This window comes from Pelobates fuscus, chromosome 2 (assembly GCF_036172605.1).
Source record: "Pelobates fuscus isolate aPelFus1 chromosome 2, aPelFus1.pri, whole genome shotgun sequence".
Classification (NCBI taxonomy): Eukaryota; Metazoa; Chordata; class Amphibia; order Anura; family Pelobatidae; genus Pelobates; species Pelobates fuscus.
Window position 1 is genome coordinate 119,824,954 of NC_086318.1, and position 17,288 is coordinate 119,842,241.

Sequence of the window (17,288 nt, forward strand, 5' to 3'; positions counted from 1 at the left end):
AGTACAGTTGTAACAGGCATGCACAGCACATGAGCTGGCATGAAAAGCAACCCCACAATGCAAAACACACAGTAACAGGCATGCACAGCACATGAGCTGGCATGGAAATCACCCCCAGAATGCAGAACACACAGTAAAAGGCATGCAAACAACCAAGCTCAGCTCCCTACCTTTCCACTTCTTGAGATGCACCAAAAAGGCTCCAAACCCTGCTGCAAATGGCTCCAAAAGGCTCCACAACTTGCTGCAAATGGCTCCAAAAGGCTCCACAACTTGCTGCAAATGGCTCCAAAAGGCTCCACAACTTGCTGCAAATGGCTCCAAAAGGCTCAACAACTTGCTGCAAATGGCTCCAAAAGGCTCAACAACTTGCTGCAAATGGCTCCAAAAGGCTCAACAACTTGCTGCAAATGGCTCCAAAAGGCTCAACAACTTGCTGCAAATGGCTCCAAAACCTCTCCAACACCTCCACACTACACACTCACGTGCTACCCACACTTCAGTATGCAGGGGGCGGAGCTATAAACCGGGACACTTGTTTCGTATTGCGAAAAAAATTCGTAAACCGAGGCATTTTTTTTACGAATTTTCATTCGTAAACCGAATTTTTCGTTTACCGAGGCGTTCGTTAACCGAGGTTCCACTGTATCTTATATACATCATGTCATACTAAGTGTATTTTTATATTTATATATACATATATTAAAATAAAAATACACTTAGAATTAAAGTACACACGTATATATATATATATATATATATATATATATATATATATATATATATATATATATATATATATATATATACATATATATATATATATATACATATAATAACTATATATATATTGTATATATATATTATTATAAAATACAAATAATAAGAAAATTAAAATAATTTTTAAAAAATGTACAAAAATATATATATATATATATATATATATATATATATATATTGTGATAAAGTGAAGGCAGAGAAGCCATTTAACCCCAGGGGGGGATTGCTGGCTTCCTCCCAGGAAGGAGGTAGGAGAGAGGCTGTTCTCTCCAGTGAGAGAGTGAAGGAGACTAGGCACTGGGAGTGCAGTCAAGGAAGCAGTCAAGGCTGGCTTGGAGCACTAGGAGTGTGGAAGGAAGCAGTCAAGGCTGGCTTGGAGCACTAGGAGTGCGGAAGGAAGCAGTCAAGGCTGGCTTGGAGCACTGGGAGTGCAGAAAGTGAAGCAGTCAAGGCTGGCTTGGAGCACTGTGAGTGCTGAGAGCAGACAAAGAACTAGGTTGGTGAAACCAATATTGTTTTGTCCTAGTTTAAACCCTGAGAGATAGGGAACCTGAGTCAGTGCTCAGACGAGCTAGGTTTTTGTTTAAAGGGGAAACCTGTTATATTTATGTTTTCATTTGCTGCTGTCTCCTGTGTGGACTTACAAATAAAGTGCCTGAATTATATGAAAATAAAAGGACTGTGCATGTTTTTGCCCTAGAGGACCGTGCTATCTACTAACAAGGATCACAATATATATATATATATGTAACTTTATTTGAATGGTATTTTGATATATATATATATATATATATATATATATATATATATATATATATATATTTCAAAATACACTTAGAATGAAATTATATATATCTATGTATATATAAATAAATAAAAATAATATGAAATATACATACAGGGAGTGCAGAATTATTAGGCAAATTAGTATTTTCACCACATCATCCTCTTTATGCATGTTGTCTTACTCCAAGCTGCATAGGCTCGAAAGCCTACTACCAATTAAGCCTATTAGGTGATGTGCATCTCTGTAATGAGAAGGGGTCTAATGACATAGACACCCTATATCAGGTGTGCATAATTATTAGGCAACTTCCTTTCCTTTGGCAAAATGGGTCAAAAGAAGGACTTGACAGGCTCAGAAAAGTCAAAAATAGTGAGATAACTTGCAGAGGGATGCAGCACTCTTATAATTGCAAAGCTTCTGAAGCGTGATCATCGAACAATCAAGCGTTTCATTCAAAATAGTCAACAGGGTCGCAAGAAGCGTGTGGAGAAACCAAGGCGCAAAAAATAACTGCCCATGAACTGAGAAAAGTCAAGCGTGCAGCTGCCAAGATGCCACTTGCCACCAGTTTGACCATATTTCAGAGCTGCAACATCACTGGAGTGCCCAAAAGCACAAGGTGTGCAATACTCAGAGACATGGCCAAGGTAAGAAAGGCTGAAAGACGACCACCACTGAACAAGACACACAAGCTGAAACGTCAAGACTGGGCCAAGAAATATCTCAAGACTGATTTTTCTAAGGTTTTATGGACTGATGAAATGAGAGTGAGTCTTGATGGGCCAGATGGATGGATTGGTAAAGGGCAGAGAGCTCCAGTCCGACTCAGACGCCAGCAAGGTGGAGGTGGAGTACTGGTTTGGGCTGGTATCATCAAAGATGAGCTTGTGGGGCCTTTTCGGGTTGAGGATGGAGTCAAGCTCAACTCCCAGTCCTACTGCCAGTTTCTGGAAGACACCTTCTTCAAGCAGTGGTACAGGAAGAAGTCTGCATCCTTCAAGAAAAACATGATTTTCATGCAGGACAATGCTCCATCACACGCGTCCAAGTACTCCACAGCGTGGCTGGCAAGAAAGGGTATAAAAGAAGAAAATCTAATGACATGGCCTCCTTGTTCACCTGATCTGAACCCCATTGAGAACCTGTGGTCCATCATCAAATGTGAGATTTACAAGGAGGGAAAACAGTACACCTCTCTGAACAGTGTCTGGGAGGCTGTGGTTGCTGCTGCACGCAATGTTGATGGTGAACAGATCAAAACACTGACAGAATCCATGGATGGCAGGCTTTTGAGTGTCCTTGCAAAGAAAGGTGGCTATATTGGTCACTGATTTGTTTTTGTTATGTGTTTGAATGTCAGAAATGTATATTTGTGAATGTTGAGATGTTATATTGGTTTCACTGGTAAAAATAAATAATTGAAATGGGTATATATTTGTTTTTTGTTAAGTTGCCTAATAATTATGCACAGTAATAGTCACCTGCACACACAGATATCCCCCTAAAATAGCTATAACTAAAAACGAACTAAAAACTACTTCCAAAAATATTCAGATTTGATGTTGAGTTTTTTGGGTTCATTGAGAACATGGTTGTTGTTCAATAATAAAATTAATCCTCAAAAATACAACTTGCCTAATAATTCTGCACTCCCTGTATGTCCATATACAAAATTACATAAATAATTTCATAAATATACACGTAGACTTCAAATATATAAATGTATATATATATATATATATATATATATATATATATATATTTAAATTCTACGTGCATATTTATGTACATTTTTACATAATTAAGTAATTTTATTGATTGCAATTTGAGGGACCTGCCTGACAACCCAGGCAAAAGTCCAGAGAATGGAATTTGCTAGCGCTGTGTTTAACCCTGTAACTTTCTGACACCCTAAAACCTGTACATGGGGGGTAATGTTTTACAAAACAGTAAAACACATCACAGTATTGTCAGTGAAAGTGAAGTTTTATGCATTTTTCACACACGAACGGCACTTTCACTGGTGATATTGTTGTGATATGATTTACTGTTTTGAAACACTAATATTTGTGTTCAGAAAGTTTCCTGAGTATAAAAGTACCCCTTTATGTAGAGGTTTTATAGTGTTTTGGAAAGTTACAGGGTCAAATATAAGTCTTGATTTTCCTTTTTTTATTTTTACATTGAAATTTGGCAGATTGGTTATGTTGCCTTTGAGAGCGTATGGTAGCCCAGGAATGACAATTACCCCTGTGATGGCATACCATTTGCAAAAGAAGACAACCCAAGGTATTGCAAATGCATTTTTAAGACACAAACAAATATACATGCTAACTTTGGCCAGTGTTTGTGACTAAGTGGCTACTAAAAAAGACTGGACATACCCCATATTGGATACCCTGGGTTGTCATCTTTAAAAAAATATGTACATGTGAGGTGTTATTTGGAGATGTATGACAGACAATAGTGTTACAATGTCACTATTGATAAATTTTAAAAATATATATTTTGAAACCGCAATTTCCTACCTGTACTTATAGCCCTATAACTTGCAAAAAAAAAAGCAAAAAAACATGTAAACACTGCGTATTTTTAAACTCAGGACAACATTTTTAATCTATTTAGCAATTTTGTTCAGTAGTTTTTGTAGATCAGTAGAAGATTTTTCAAGTAAAAGTCAAAGAACATGTTAATTTTTCACCATTTTTTAAAATTTATTTTTTAAGTAAAATATATGACATGATGCAAATAATGGTATGTAAAGAAAGCCCTTTCGTGTCCTTAAATATATATATATATATATATATATATATATATATATATATATAATTTGTATGGGAACTATAAATGAGAGAGAGGAAAATTACAGCTAAACACAAACACCACAAAAGTGTTAAAACAGTTCTGGTCCTTAACGTACAACATGGCCAAAAAAGTCCGGTCCTGAAGGGGTTAAGATCACATCTCTAAATAAATATAAGGAAGCAAGATTCGTTTCACTTGAAACCTATAAATTTTTCAAGTAGTGTATATAATTAAAAAAGAAAATAAATATTTATAAAATGACTTTGGCCAACATGTAGAAATGATAAAAAAACCTTTTAACCTGTAAGCTTGCTGGACATTCTGCAGTAGCAATAATAACACCAACACAGGACTAAATTACATTTAAGAAACATACTGCTTGTACCTGCTTTGGGTTTGGTCACGGATGGAGGAAGCAAAATTGTCACACCTGGAGAGTCAATATGTACCAATGCCTGCAGAAGCATAGGAAACTGCTTTTATAGCTTAACCATTTTAAGGTGAGAGTGTGCAACTTTCATAAGCCTTTGGCGTTACAACCTACTTGTCTAGTAGTTAGCTGGTTCATAAAAACAACAGCTTTAGTCCAGTCCTTTATTCAAGTGAGCACTCGTATTTTATACCAGCATCCTACACTGCATTGCTATGTGCCACATTCAACACTGTGAATAATGCATTGTAAATCAATGTACACTAATTAGTGTGAATATTTTACATGCATTAATTATATAACTTCTTCCAGGAAAAATAAATATAATTACACATGCTCAGCATTTTATATATACTTTTTCTTAAAATTTTAAAATAGATACAGCTAACTTTTTTCACGAACAATTTGTGCTCCTATTTCAATTATATTTCTAATACAAGTTAGGGTTTGAATAAATGAGCAGGCTGTGTTACTCCTGTTTATCCTTACTTGTTTTTCTGTCCTTAGGATGAGTGTAGATAATCAGGTAAATGTCTCCTCTTCTATAGTGTATTCATGTTAAAGCCCCCTTTGGAGAGGCCTATTAATAATTCATGCTAAAACTCATCATACCTCTCTAGTGCGCCTACGTCTTCTGGGAAAACCTATCTAATACAAAGTCATAAAATTAAAAAAAAAATATTAAGATTTTACAATAAGTCTTTTTTAAACTTATTGTACCTGAACTGGAAGTTAGCTAAAGCCACAGAGACCATGATATTACGCTGTGCAATCAGCAACTCTTGAGATGCACTATTAAAAATATTTCTGTTAGGGACTTTCACGCTGAGAAGAAATTGCCATCACAAGTTTCTTAAATGAAGTTAATATTAGTGCAGGAAAGTAGTACGTACCAAGCTATTAATTTAAGAAAATAATAGTTTTGAAAGGAATTGAAAAGTTACCAACTATAAGAAAGAAAATATCCTATTTTCTTAATACTGAAGTTTATAGTTGGGTCATTAAAAGGAATAGAACAATTCTACAGGGAACAGATTTAATGTGAGCCATTAAAGCCGATAGTATCTTTATTAGTTCTCACCTGACATTTTATTTTTTTTATGAGGAGTTTAGTATCTATAATAATAGGTGTATTAATGAATGGTTTGACAACAGATGTATGCATCCTTTCCTACTTTGGTGGTTCTATTGTGTTCCTCAGATTTCACAGAAAACCATGGGATTATCAGCAGCCAAACAAGCGACCTCTTCTCAAACCAAACACACAATGTTAATTAACACCTTCATGGGGTCCCAAGGATCACATCTAAATAACGGATCTTGCAGGTGGGCATCCGTTAAATACGTTGCACCCATGAAAAATTGAAATGGAATCCCTAGGAGAGTTTCTGGGTAAACTATTTTATAACTCCAAATCAAGTATATGTGCCCTTACTAATACCTTTTAGGTTTGGGAACAAAAAATTTTGCCACCAATTTTAATATAGAATACATAAAGCAATAGCTGGAAACTTGAAGAAAAGTATCAGTCGTCACCGACATTGTCAGGGGTTTTCATAGGTTTTTCAAAATACCCTAGTGTGAAATTATTGGATATGTGCACTTTAGCTAATTCGCCAATAAAAATAGTTACTAATCTTACATTTCTTGGCTGGATGGCATTTCCAGTACATCAAATTCTGGTATCTCAAGCATATTAACTGGTTGCTTACTGGCTTCCCCTCATGTATTTTCTAGTTTGTATTATACACTGAGTAGAACGACGTTACGTGGGACTATACTTTCTGTTGTGCACAGGTCAATCATGACCCACGGTGCTGTAGCAGTAGTCAGTAATGAATAATCAGCTAAATGTACTTATATTTGGAGGATGTGCAAAATAAAAGTGACATTTTAAAGGAATAATTTTTTTTTGGGAATTACAAAATTTCACTTGAACTTGTTTTCAAATGCAGCATTCAGGTATAATTTTAATTTACAGAGCTCATACAACAGCTTGATAGCAGGTGTTTATACGAAAGAAACAACAAAGACACTTGGATGTGCACAAATCTTGTTGAATTTAATTTTGAGATATGATGATAAAAAAATAACTATTTGAATGCTGTTGCAATTTATTTATTTGTTTGCTGAGAAATGCATGAATATTTGCATTTTTCACAGCCTTAATATATTATTAAACATTCAATGCAAAATAGAAATAAATAACATGCTCTTGTATGGGAATAATATTAAGCATAATTAAACGTTTAGCTTTACAATTTTATAAAAGTATTTTATATATTTTTTTGTTATTTATTTCCAATATAATACAGCAAAACACATTTTGGAAAAACAAAATTAAGTATTGAGTATTTTTTCAAATTTTTTGGATCTCTAGCATAGGATTATGTTCAGAAGCAGTGCTCATAGTGTCAAGAACAGTACTATGCTTAAAGGAAGACTACAGGGTCAGGAACACAACTATGTATTCCTGTCCCTATAGTGTTTAACCCACCATTTAGGTGGCTTGCCCCCCTTTATCCCCATTAAAAGGAATCAGAACTCACCTTATTTCCAGCGCTGCGCTGGTCCACCGGCCGCTAGCTCTGCCCCATTGGTGACATCATCAGAATTGCCAATTTTTAGCCAACCCAATGCTTTCTTATGGGGAAAGCATTGGATTGGCCAAAATCGGCAAAGGGGGTGGGACCAAATGCTGTTTTGGCCAATCAGCACCTCCTCATAGAGATGCATTGAATCAATGCATCTCTATGAGGAAAATTCTGCGTCCCCATGATGGCCATTGTAGGTGCATCCTGGTTCAGTGCTGCACAGTAGGCAGCACTGCTGCTCAGCGTCTCCATAGCCATTGTGCAGCACTGAACCAGGATGCACCTGCAATGGCCATCTGAGGAGTGGCCACTTGGAGGTGTCCCTAGGGTCAATGTAAACATTGCATTTTCTCTGAAAAGGCAGTGTTTGCATTAAAATGTCTGAAGGCAATGATTATACTCACCAGAACAACTACATTAAGCTGTAGTTGTTCTGGTGACTATAGTGTCCCTTTAATTTCTGACACAATGGCTAATACAATAGTTACACTCTTTGTTCAGTCTCCTTGGAATCTCTTGTCAAAAGCAAGTTGCTAAGACCACATTAACATGTTTTCCCATTTTGTGAGCTTTGTCAAGAACTGTAGAAATTTTGAAATGTGTGCTTTCACCTGACAATCTGACATATTATTTAGGATTTAGATGGAATAAAAAAAAACGATACATTTCTGACTGCATAGAGCTAACGTTAGGGCTCTGTTACAGGAACACTGTAGTCTAGACTCTGTAACCATTTCATTCCATTAAAGTAGTTATAGAGCACACAGTTATTAGATATTATTAACCTTTTTATAAAACAGAGATGGAAGTAATCAAAATAGAGGTCCCTACATAAAATAAACATCAAAGCCACAGTGCGATCTGTATTTAAATAAATAACAGAAGAATCTGATTCCTGTTCCCTCTGGAAATCTTCCTATTCCAGCAAAGACCTCACATTTATCCCATAAGTGGATGAAAAGTCTGTACAGTTCAGAGCCATCCTTTAAGGGCTCTGTAAATTGTGAGTTTGTTATTTTTACTTTCTTTCTGTTATTTAAATACAGATCGCACTATGGTTTTTATGTTTATCTATTCTATGTAGGGACCTCTATTTTGATTACATCCAATTGGATCTCTATATTTTATAAAAAGGTAAATAATATCTAATCCCTGTGTGCGCTTGAACACTTTCTGTTTTTTTTCCCCCACATTTCCTGATTAAGTGTATTCAGTGACATTACACTTTAAGTTGTTCTAGGTTGCACTGGATTATTATCATGAGAGCGCCACCTATCCCTTAAAAGACAACGCACAATGGAGGTATTATTAAGGGAGATACACTCTTTTTTTAGACATACCGATTAATGTAAGCAATGTGTGGCTAAGACAGGCTGAATGCAGTCAGCTAATCGTTGACACTCATTGCTGCTCAGGGTAATACTTACTCATTAGCACAAGCAGCACAGGATAGATTGCTGCAGGGACTCTAATTTACCATTAAGCATTTAAAATGGTTTAACAATGAACAGAAGGACAATCCCTGGGGACACTAAAGACACTATAACTTCTTCAATAAGAAGAAGCGGTTTCAGTGCCTTAAGTTGAAAATGCAGTTGAAAGCTATTTTGTATGGGTTTCAGAGAAATCCCTTCAAGCTAAACTATTCTCAAAGACACTGTGCCTCTTTGAGACAGCAGGTAAAGGAATGCCCTTTCTTGTTTTAAAATATTCCTCAGCACAAAACAGGGTTGTTATATAAATGATGTTGAGATTCAATTGCTGGCCTTGCTCCTTGGTTGTATTGGAACACACGTTTTGAGCCAAGTCTAACTTCCCGACATTATCTCCTTGGTCTGCCAGAAGAATGGCTGTGACATAGATAGAGGTCACCAGCTCAATATTAATGCCTATGGTCATAGCATAAGATGGTTGATTAATAGATGTCTAAATTTGACATTGTGACCATGTACACAACCCTCTCTTATGTATATATAAATTGGACATTCCATGCATGCAGATATAAAGCCTCTTCTAATTCACATATAAACTGGATATCTGGTATATGTAAAATAATCTAATTTACATATCAAAGCTGTACTTATTGGTTATCATGCATCCGTTTAAGTTTGTTTCTGAACAAATAGCTTTCTTTGTTTTGTTTGTATCTATATATGTGTGTTTGTGCATTTCTACTTCTATGTGTGTGTACTGTGAGAATGCATGTTTGTAGATACTAATGTATGCACATCTGTAAGTGTAAATTATGTGTGCAGTGTGTATTTGTATATCATCTATTAATCAATGTTTATGTAGGTAGGTGTAGACCCTTAAAGCTTCTGTCTCACTGTCTGGTTCTGTCACCCAATGGTGACTGCTCCACTTGATGTTCAGTGGTCGCGGGGTACAGGGGAACGTGGGCTTTACTTACCTTAGCTTGTCCCTCATAGCTACTGCCTTGGTCTTCCTGCTGGTCCTCTTCAGCTCCTGCCAATCAGTGTGGCACGCTTGCACATGCATGAGAGTACAACACTGATGTCTATGGAGAATCCCGTAAGACCATTGGGTCCTTTATATACATTGCCTTTTACCCCACAGCCATTACTAGTAACAGCTTCTGTCAACTTTTTTCAGGCATAGGGAATATACCGTATATTCTCGAGTATAAGCTGAATTTTTCGGCACATTTTTTGTGCTGAAAAAGCCCCACTTGGCTTATACTCGAGTCACTATCTGTATTACGGCAACTTACATTGCCATAATACAGACCAGGACCGCCGGGCTTGTAATGTCCTGTTGGGCTCTGTAATGTCCTGTTCAGCTCCCAGTGTAAATCTTGCGAGACCTGCAGCCGTCAGAGCATTGCCACGGCACACAGACTGCGAGATTTACACTGGGAGCTGAACAGAGGTGACCGGAGCTGCTGTAAAGGCCGGGAACAGCTTGTTCCTGGCCCTCCTCCTGCACAGCCCACTGGACCCCCAGGGAAACATATAGCCCCCCCTCTGGCCAGGCAACAAGCAGGGAGGGGGGACTAAAATTTAATATTAAAATAATAATAACATATTAAAATAATAAAATTAAAATTAAAAAAAATTAAAATAATAAAAATGCCCTCCCCCACCTAGTTTACACACACTACACAAACACACACACACACTCTGCATTCACACAAACACACACACACACTCTGCATGATATACACAGAGTGTGTTTATATAATGCAGTGTGTGTATAATGCAGAGTGTGTGTTTGTATGAGTGTGTGTGTGTATAAGGCAGAGTGTGTGTATATAATGCAGAGTGTGTGTGTATATAATGCAGAGTGTGTGTATATAATGCACACACTGCATTATATACACACTTTGCATTATATACACACACTCATACAAACACACTCTGCATTATATACACACACACACACACACACTCTGCATTATATACATTCATTATATATACACACACACACACACTGCATTCACACAAACACACACACATTCTGCATTCATAATATGCACACACTACACAAACACACTCACTAAATTCATTATATACACACACTGTGAATAAATATTCAATTAATGTAATTTTATTGGGATCTAATTTTATTTAGAAATTTACCAGTAGCTGCTGCATTTCCCACCCTAGGCTTATACTCGAGTCAATAAGTTTTCCAAGTTTTTTTGTTGTAAAATTAGGTGCCTCGGCTTATATTTGAGTCGTCTTATATATACTCGAGTATATACGGTATATAATAAGACAAAGTAGACCCTGCTTTGTGTTAGTATACCTTTTGATCGCATTGGAATTTCAATGAAATTCCAACACAGTCAATGTGAGTATTTCATAAAGAGTTTATCTTTATGAAATATTCATTTTTTTTAATTCTTTATTTTTGGTGCAATAGAGTTTACAAACAAGCCTATGGTGCCACAACAGCAGACACAGGCCGATTAATGCAGACAAGGTCGTGACAATATACAGTTGCACAATTTTTTATAAAGCGGGTTGTAGACGTTAGTGAGGTCGTTGCGAATTAAAGCATTGTATCGGCAATTGTGAGATATCTTAGAAAAGAGTAAATAATATACAGATTATGAACAGTGCCGTTAAATTATTAACATGCTAGAGAACAATTTTTTCAGTGCCTGAGATCAAGACAAGCTTTGTAAAGACATTCCAGCAAGGAGAGTTACATGAAATGTCACATGTACTGCACTTTTAGTAAAATAAGGAGCATGAGTGTAACTGGAATAATGCGTTGGCTTTTAGGTTCACATTACAAGATAATATCAGGCTAGTCTAACATATCTAAAGTGCAGGCATGCTTAAGTATGAGTGCTTGTTAGTGAAGCTATAACAGCAGTCAAGCTAGAGTCAGGATAGACCGACTGACATTATGAGTAACTACACATAAAATGTAAGAATAATAGAACAAAATACATTACAATAAGGCATTAACTTAGTAGTGATGTTAGTCATAGGTGAGTGAGAGGTAATGCTGGTCACATGTGGGGCTAAGCGTATAATATAACAAGCATAATGTTAATGTTCGTTGGGTTTTACCACGGGCTCAGTGTCAGCGAGTTGCTAATGGTGGCTTGCATTTCGGCCTGCTGGGTCATCAGGTCTCAGTTGCCTGTGCCTTTGACCGCTAGCAAAGATCCAGAGATACTGGATTGCCAGCTGGCGAGCTTCTTGTTCATCCGATTCCCAACGGCAGTGTACAGGTAGGACTCATCCGCTGGTCTCCGGGGGCTGCTTCTGGGTGACGAAGGTGGGAGATGTGTGATGGGTCCTTCGGCATCGCCCGTTCCCAGTGTGGAGCGGGATTTTGGGTTTGGAGGGTTTTCTTCTTTTGCCTCAGTGATAGGCTGGTTGTTGCCGGGTGGTTGTTGCGGTGAGGTGTCGCTGTCAGCAAGTTCTTTCTCGCGGGGTTGCAGCCCTTCTGGAAGCTTTGTCGTCTTCGGCACCCTTTTTGGGCTCTGGTTGCTGGGGGCTCTGCGCGCCTGCGTTGGGGACGTGCCTGCATCGCCACGGGAGTGCGGTTTGCAGGTTTGTTTGCCCGAGCTTGCTGCTCCTTAATTGCCATCCTCTTCCAGAACTCAGCAAACAGATTGTCTAGCTTGGTTATGAAGTCAGGCTTGTCAGCAGGTCTGGTCCGCGTGGCAGCGGCCATTTTGTAGAATTTTGCTTCTTCCCGCCGTTCATATAGCTCCATCTTTGGGGCATTAGCAGGTGGGTATTCGCTCAAGATTTGACCGGGATAACCCCCACCGGTCCGGGGGGGGGGGGGTGGGTACAGGGTGTTGGTGTGTCTGTGCTTCCGACGTAGGGCTGGGGAGAGCGTCAGCCTCTCGCCATGTCAACCATCGTTGGGCCGCGTTTAGCTTGCTTGGACTCCATGTCTCCGAGATGCTTAAATGGGGTATCAGGCTTTTCACCGGGTCACCCTTATTTCAAGTGGTGCTCCCCGGTTTAGTTTTCGTCTCAGGTTTGGTCAGTATTGGCAGTAGAAAGACGGGAGCCCAGCTTTCGTGCGACCACTTGGCTTGCTCGAAATATTCATTTTTAAGGGGTTGACAGAGCTCTCGTAAAGATAATATCCCACCATGCACACAATGGGAACACAGTTCTTTCTCCCTATCTAGAAAAATATATTTATCACATTAACAAAGACCAACTATGTATGCATGTAAAACTCCCAATAACTGTCCTGATCCAGTAGCCTTTCGAAGCTCAGCACAATTAAACTGAGTATTTTTCTAACTCTTCAATATCCATTATATCCAGTATCTTTAAGTGTGTTAAAGATTTTCTCAAACATTCAGTTTTTCCCTCCCAGTCAGTGATGCAGCCAGCGTGTTGAAATCTCCTTGAAAAATAGCACAGATGTTATCTTTTAAGACATTCCAATCTCCTGTGTCTCAGAATTCAGGGTGGTCTTCAACAATCCATTTGCTAAAACGATTACTGTTCAGACAACTTACTTTAGATCTCCATCTTTTTTATATATCAGCAGGTTTAACTTTTACTGTTGTGGAATATAATATTAGTTCAACAAATTTGAATCCTTGCAATCTTACATTTAATGAAAAGTTTTTATTATTTTCATTATAAAAACCTGTCATCTTTATTCTGTCTTAAATTTTTTTTTTTACATTCTTTGTTTATTTAATTTTTTTATTTATAATTGACAATTTCGTCAAGAAAATAAGAACAGAAACATTTAGACATTAGTCAGGAATGTAGAACAAATTGTCATTTCCATAAAGCAGTTTGTGTACAAGGTAGTCATTATACCAATAATGTGCAGTAAAAAAGGTACATAACATAATTGATTTAACACAGTGGTTGTTCAGGCTGTTAGAGGTTGGTTGTTGCCATTGGCTCCTATATGGCATGCGAACAGTTAAGGTCGGGACCGGGCATTTAGAACACGTCCCCGTTCAGTGTGTCTAGTGTGTGTGGGAATCTACATAACTTACTATAATGTATGTTCACTTGTCTGGGGCTTGGCTCAGGTGGGAGACACGGTGGGGAGGTTAAGATCGTATATTTGGGCAGGGTCAGCTGGTATGTGTATACCTAAATAGTGAAGGCTTAAATTGAGGGGTGAGGGAAGCAACGTGTTTTGCAAGGGTCAGCAGTAGGTCATCACCATAGGCTGCCGTTATATATTCTTCCTGATGGATGAGGATTCCTTTGATAGTGTTGTCTGTCCTCAGAGTCTGTAGTAGGGGTTCCAGTGAGAGTGCAAATAGTATGGGAAATAGGCGGCAGCTTTGGCATGTGCCATTGTGCATGCCAAATGTTGGAGGGTCAGTATGAGGGATTGTAAGGTTTGCCTTTGGGTTCGAGTACAGAGCTTTCAGTGCGTCGATGAAAACAAGGGGGAAGCCAAACTTGGTCAGTACAGCAAATAGGATTGGCCAGAGAAGGTGATCATAGCCTTTTCCACGTCAAGTGAGGGGAACAGGGAGGGTATATGGCAATGGTTGGCCACCCAGATAAGGTTGTATGATCGTCTGGTGTTATCGCATGCTTGCCTGCAGGGGATGAACCCTACTAGGTCCAGGTGAACCAGTATAGGTAGGAAGGGGTTCAGGCATTCTGCCAGGAGTTTAGTAAAGATTTTGATGTCCACATTCAGTAGTGAGATAGGGTGATAATGGGCGCGTTCTAAAAGGGTTTTATTTGGTTTTGGCAATAAGCAGATGTTCGCTTGTAACATTTCATGTGGGAGTTGCTCTCCTCTGAATTAAAGAACTTGCATAGATGTGGGATCAAAGTGTATGAGAATGTTTTGCAGATTAGGCCCAAAATGCCATCTGGTCCTGGGCATTTGTTTGGTATTGGAAGTTTGAATGTGTTGGTTCTCTCTTCCGTGTTGACTGGGGACACCAGGGCTTCCGCCGCTGCCTGGGAAGTCATTCCAGGGACAGGCTCTGGGCCATGGTCGTACAGTTGTGCGAAGTATTCTTAGAATACTTTTGAGATCTGTGTTGGTTCCTGTGTAGGGTGCTCGTCTGTGGTGTGGGTCTAATCTATTTGTCTATGAGAGAGTTTCTGTCTAAGTCTCCGTGCAAGCATTGTGTCTACTTTATTGGATTTCTCATAATATAGTTTTGTCATTCATTGGAGGGCTTTAGCAGAGTCTTTTGCCATGAGGGCTTTTAGTGTGCGCTGGCAATTTGTAATTTGTTCCGTTAGCTCCGGAGTAGGGTCCTGTTTGTGTTTGAATTCCAAAGTGCAGAGCTGTTGTAGTGTGTTTTCTAATTCGAGTAATTGTTTGGTCTTGTGAGCGGAGGCTATACTAATGATGTGGCCTCCAAGTACCGCTTTGTCGGCTGCCTATAGGATTCTGGGCAAGGCGACTGAGTCTTTTTTCAGGGAAAAGTATTCTGTGAGGGCTTTGTGGATGTCCTCTTTAATTTGTAAAGCAGGACCCACCCTTCCCCTTCACCACCTCCCACCCCCTCCTCCCTCCATTTCATCCCTCCTCCCCCAAGAAAGCCCAGAGCAGATCCACCCCCTGCCCCCCATGCCATTACATTTACAACAATAAGTAAATATGAAAATAATACAAAGTATATACATTTATATGGCTAGCTACATGTGCCCTTGTGGTAGTGGTTGAAGAAAGTAAACTTAAATAAAAGGGGAAATGGAGGGAAAGCGATGCACCATAGTTATAATGAGCGGATGCTGCGTGTTACAATCTGGGTGAATTAAGGAGCCCTGCAGGCATTATTAGAAGGACAAATGCTAGTCCGCCTGGGGACGGGTAAGAGACAAATAGTGTGGCTACCAGGGTCAAACCAGGCAAGTGAATACAGGTGAGAACATACATGTCAGAACTGAGAAGACTATCGGTCAACATTAGTCTAGATATCAAGAACAGTGTAGCCCCACTGGGTGGGAGACCTGAATGTAGTGGAGATGTCAGGCTGACATCCTGGCCTTGTGATATAAGGTGGGTAGTCTCTCAGGCTCCCTCGGGGATGGAGGGGAATGCCGCTTAGCAGGTTGGCGGGGCGGCATGGGTTTGCTAGTGTAGGTTTTAGTGGTGGGTGGTTGAGGGGCTGCAGAGGTGTTTTCAGGGGCCACCTGGAGTTTTAAGCCCAAAGTTCTTGCAAAGTTCTTCATGTCTGATACCTTCATTAATGTGTGGGTCTGGTTGTCTTTTCGGACAATGAGACGAAAAGGGTAGCCCCACATGAGGGCTGCTGTGAGCGGTTTTAAGTCCCGGCATTTCTTTAATGGGGAGAGGGCCAAATCTTGGTAAAAGGACAATTCCTGATCCTGTATCATTGGTGGGGTATCCCTGGCTGCGGTCATGAGGCACTTTATAGTCGCAAAGTACCGTATGCGCACTACAATGTCCCTGGGTGCAGCAGGATTGAGAGCCGGTGGTCGTAGCGCCTCGTGGGCCCTTTCAATAGTGAGCTCCGATTCGGAGGCCTCTGGCAGCAGAGACATAACATTTTCCCATAAGGTAGGGAGAATGGCTTTGGGCAGCACTGATTTTGTTAGGCCGCCGATGCAGAGGTTATTTAGCCTGGAGCAGTTATTTATGTCCTCCAGATTGTCTTCCAAGGAGTTGAGCTGTTGCGTGAGTCGCCCTATCTCGGTGTCTTGAGATGACACTTGCATGGTGAGACCCATGACTTGTACTTCCTCTTGGCTGGTGCGCAAGGTTAACGACTCCAGGTCTTCTTTCAGGCCTTTGATGTGCTTTTTCAATTCAATGTACCTTGATGTCCTCAAGTGGTAGCGAGGAGTAGGTTAGTGGGACTTGAGACCGGACTGCGATGTCACTAGCTTCAGAGTCTGAGGCCGATTCAGCAAGGCATCGTGGGGAAGATGGCCGCCTGTGTTCCCCGGGAGTGCGGAACAAGGAGGCAACTGAAAAGGTCAGCTCCCTCTTTTTTTTCATGCCCCCAATAGTGTTATGGTTCGGTGGGGTGTTTTAGGGTTGATTCCCGTTATTTGTGCAAAGGGATGGGTGTGGGGAGACACAGATAATCGCTGATTTTGGCTCGTGGGAACGAGAGCAGCAGACTCACGCATCCATCTATGTTGGAGGTCAAGCTCCGCCCCCCTATTTCTTTTTAAACCTGTATTTATTGCTCTTTAGACAAGGGCAAAGCACATAACATTGGTTTGAAAAGAAAAGCAGATTAAAGTAACGCCATCACTTTGAAATAAATTTAAACAGACCTAAGAGAGCTTGAATAGTAATTCTTTACTAGACTAGTCTAAGCTATCTACCTGGTAGTCGACCACTCTATGGTCAATGCCTTCAGCATGAACGTGGCTTGGCTTACCACACAGAAGAATTCATGACATATGCTACCTTTGAGTCTCACAGAATCCCTACTTAGGATTTACATAGTGCTTCCTCACAATCC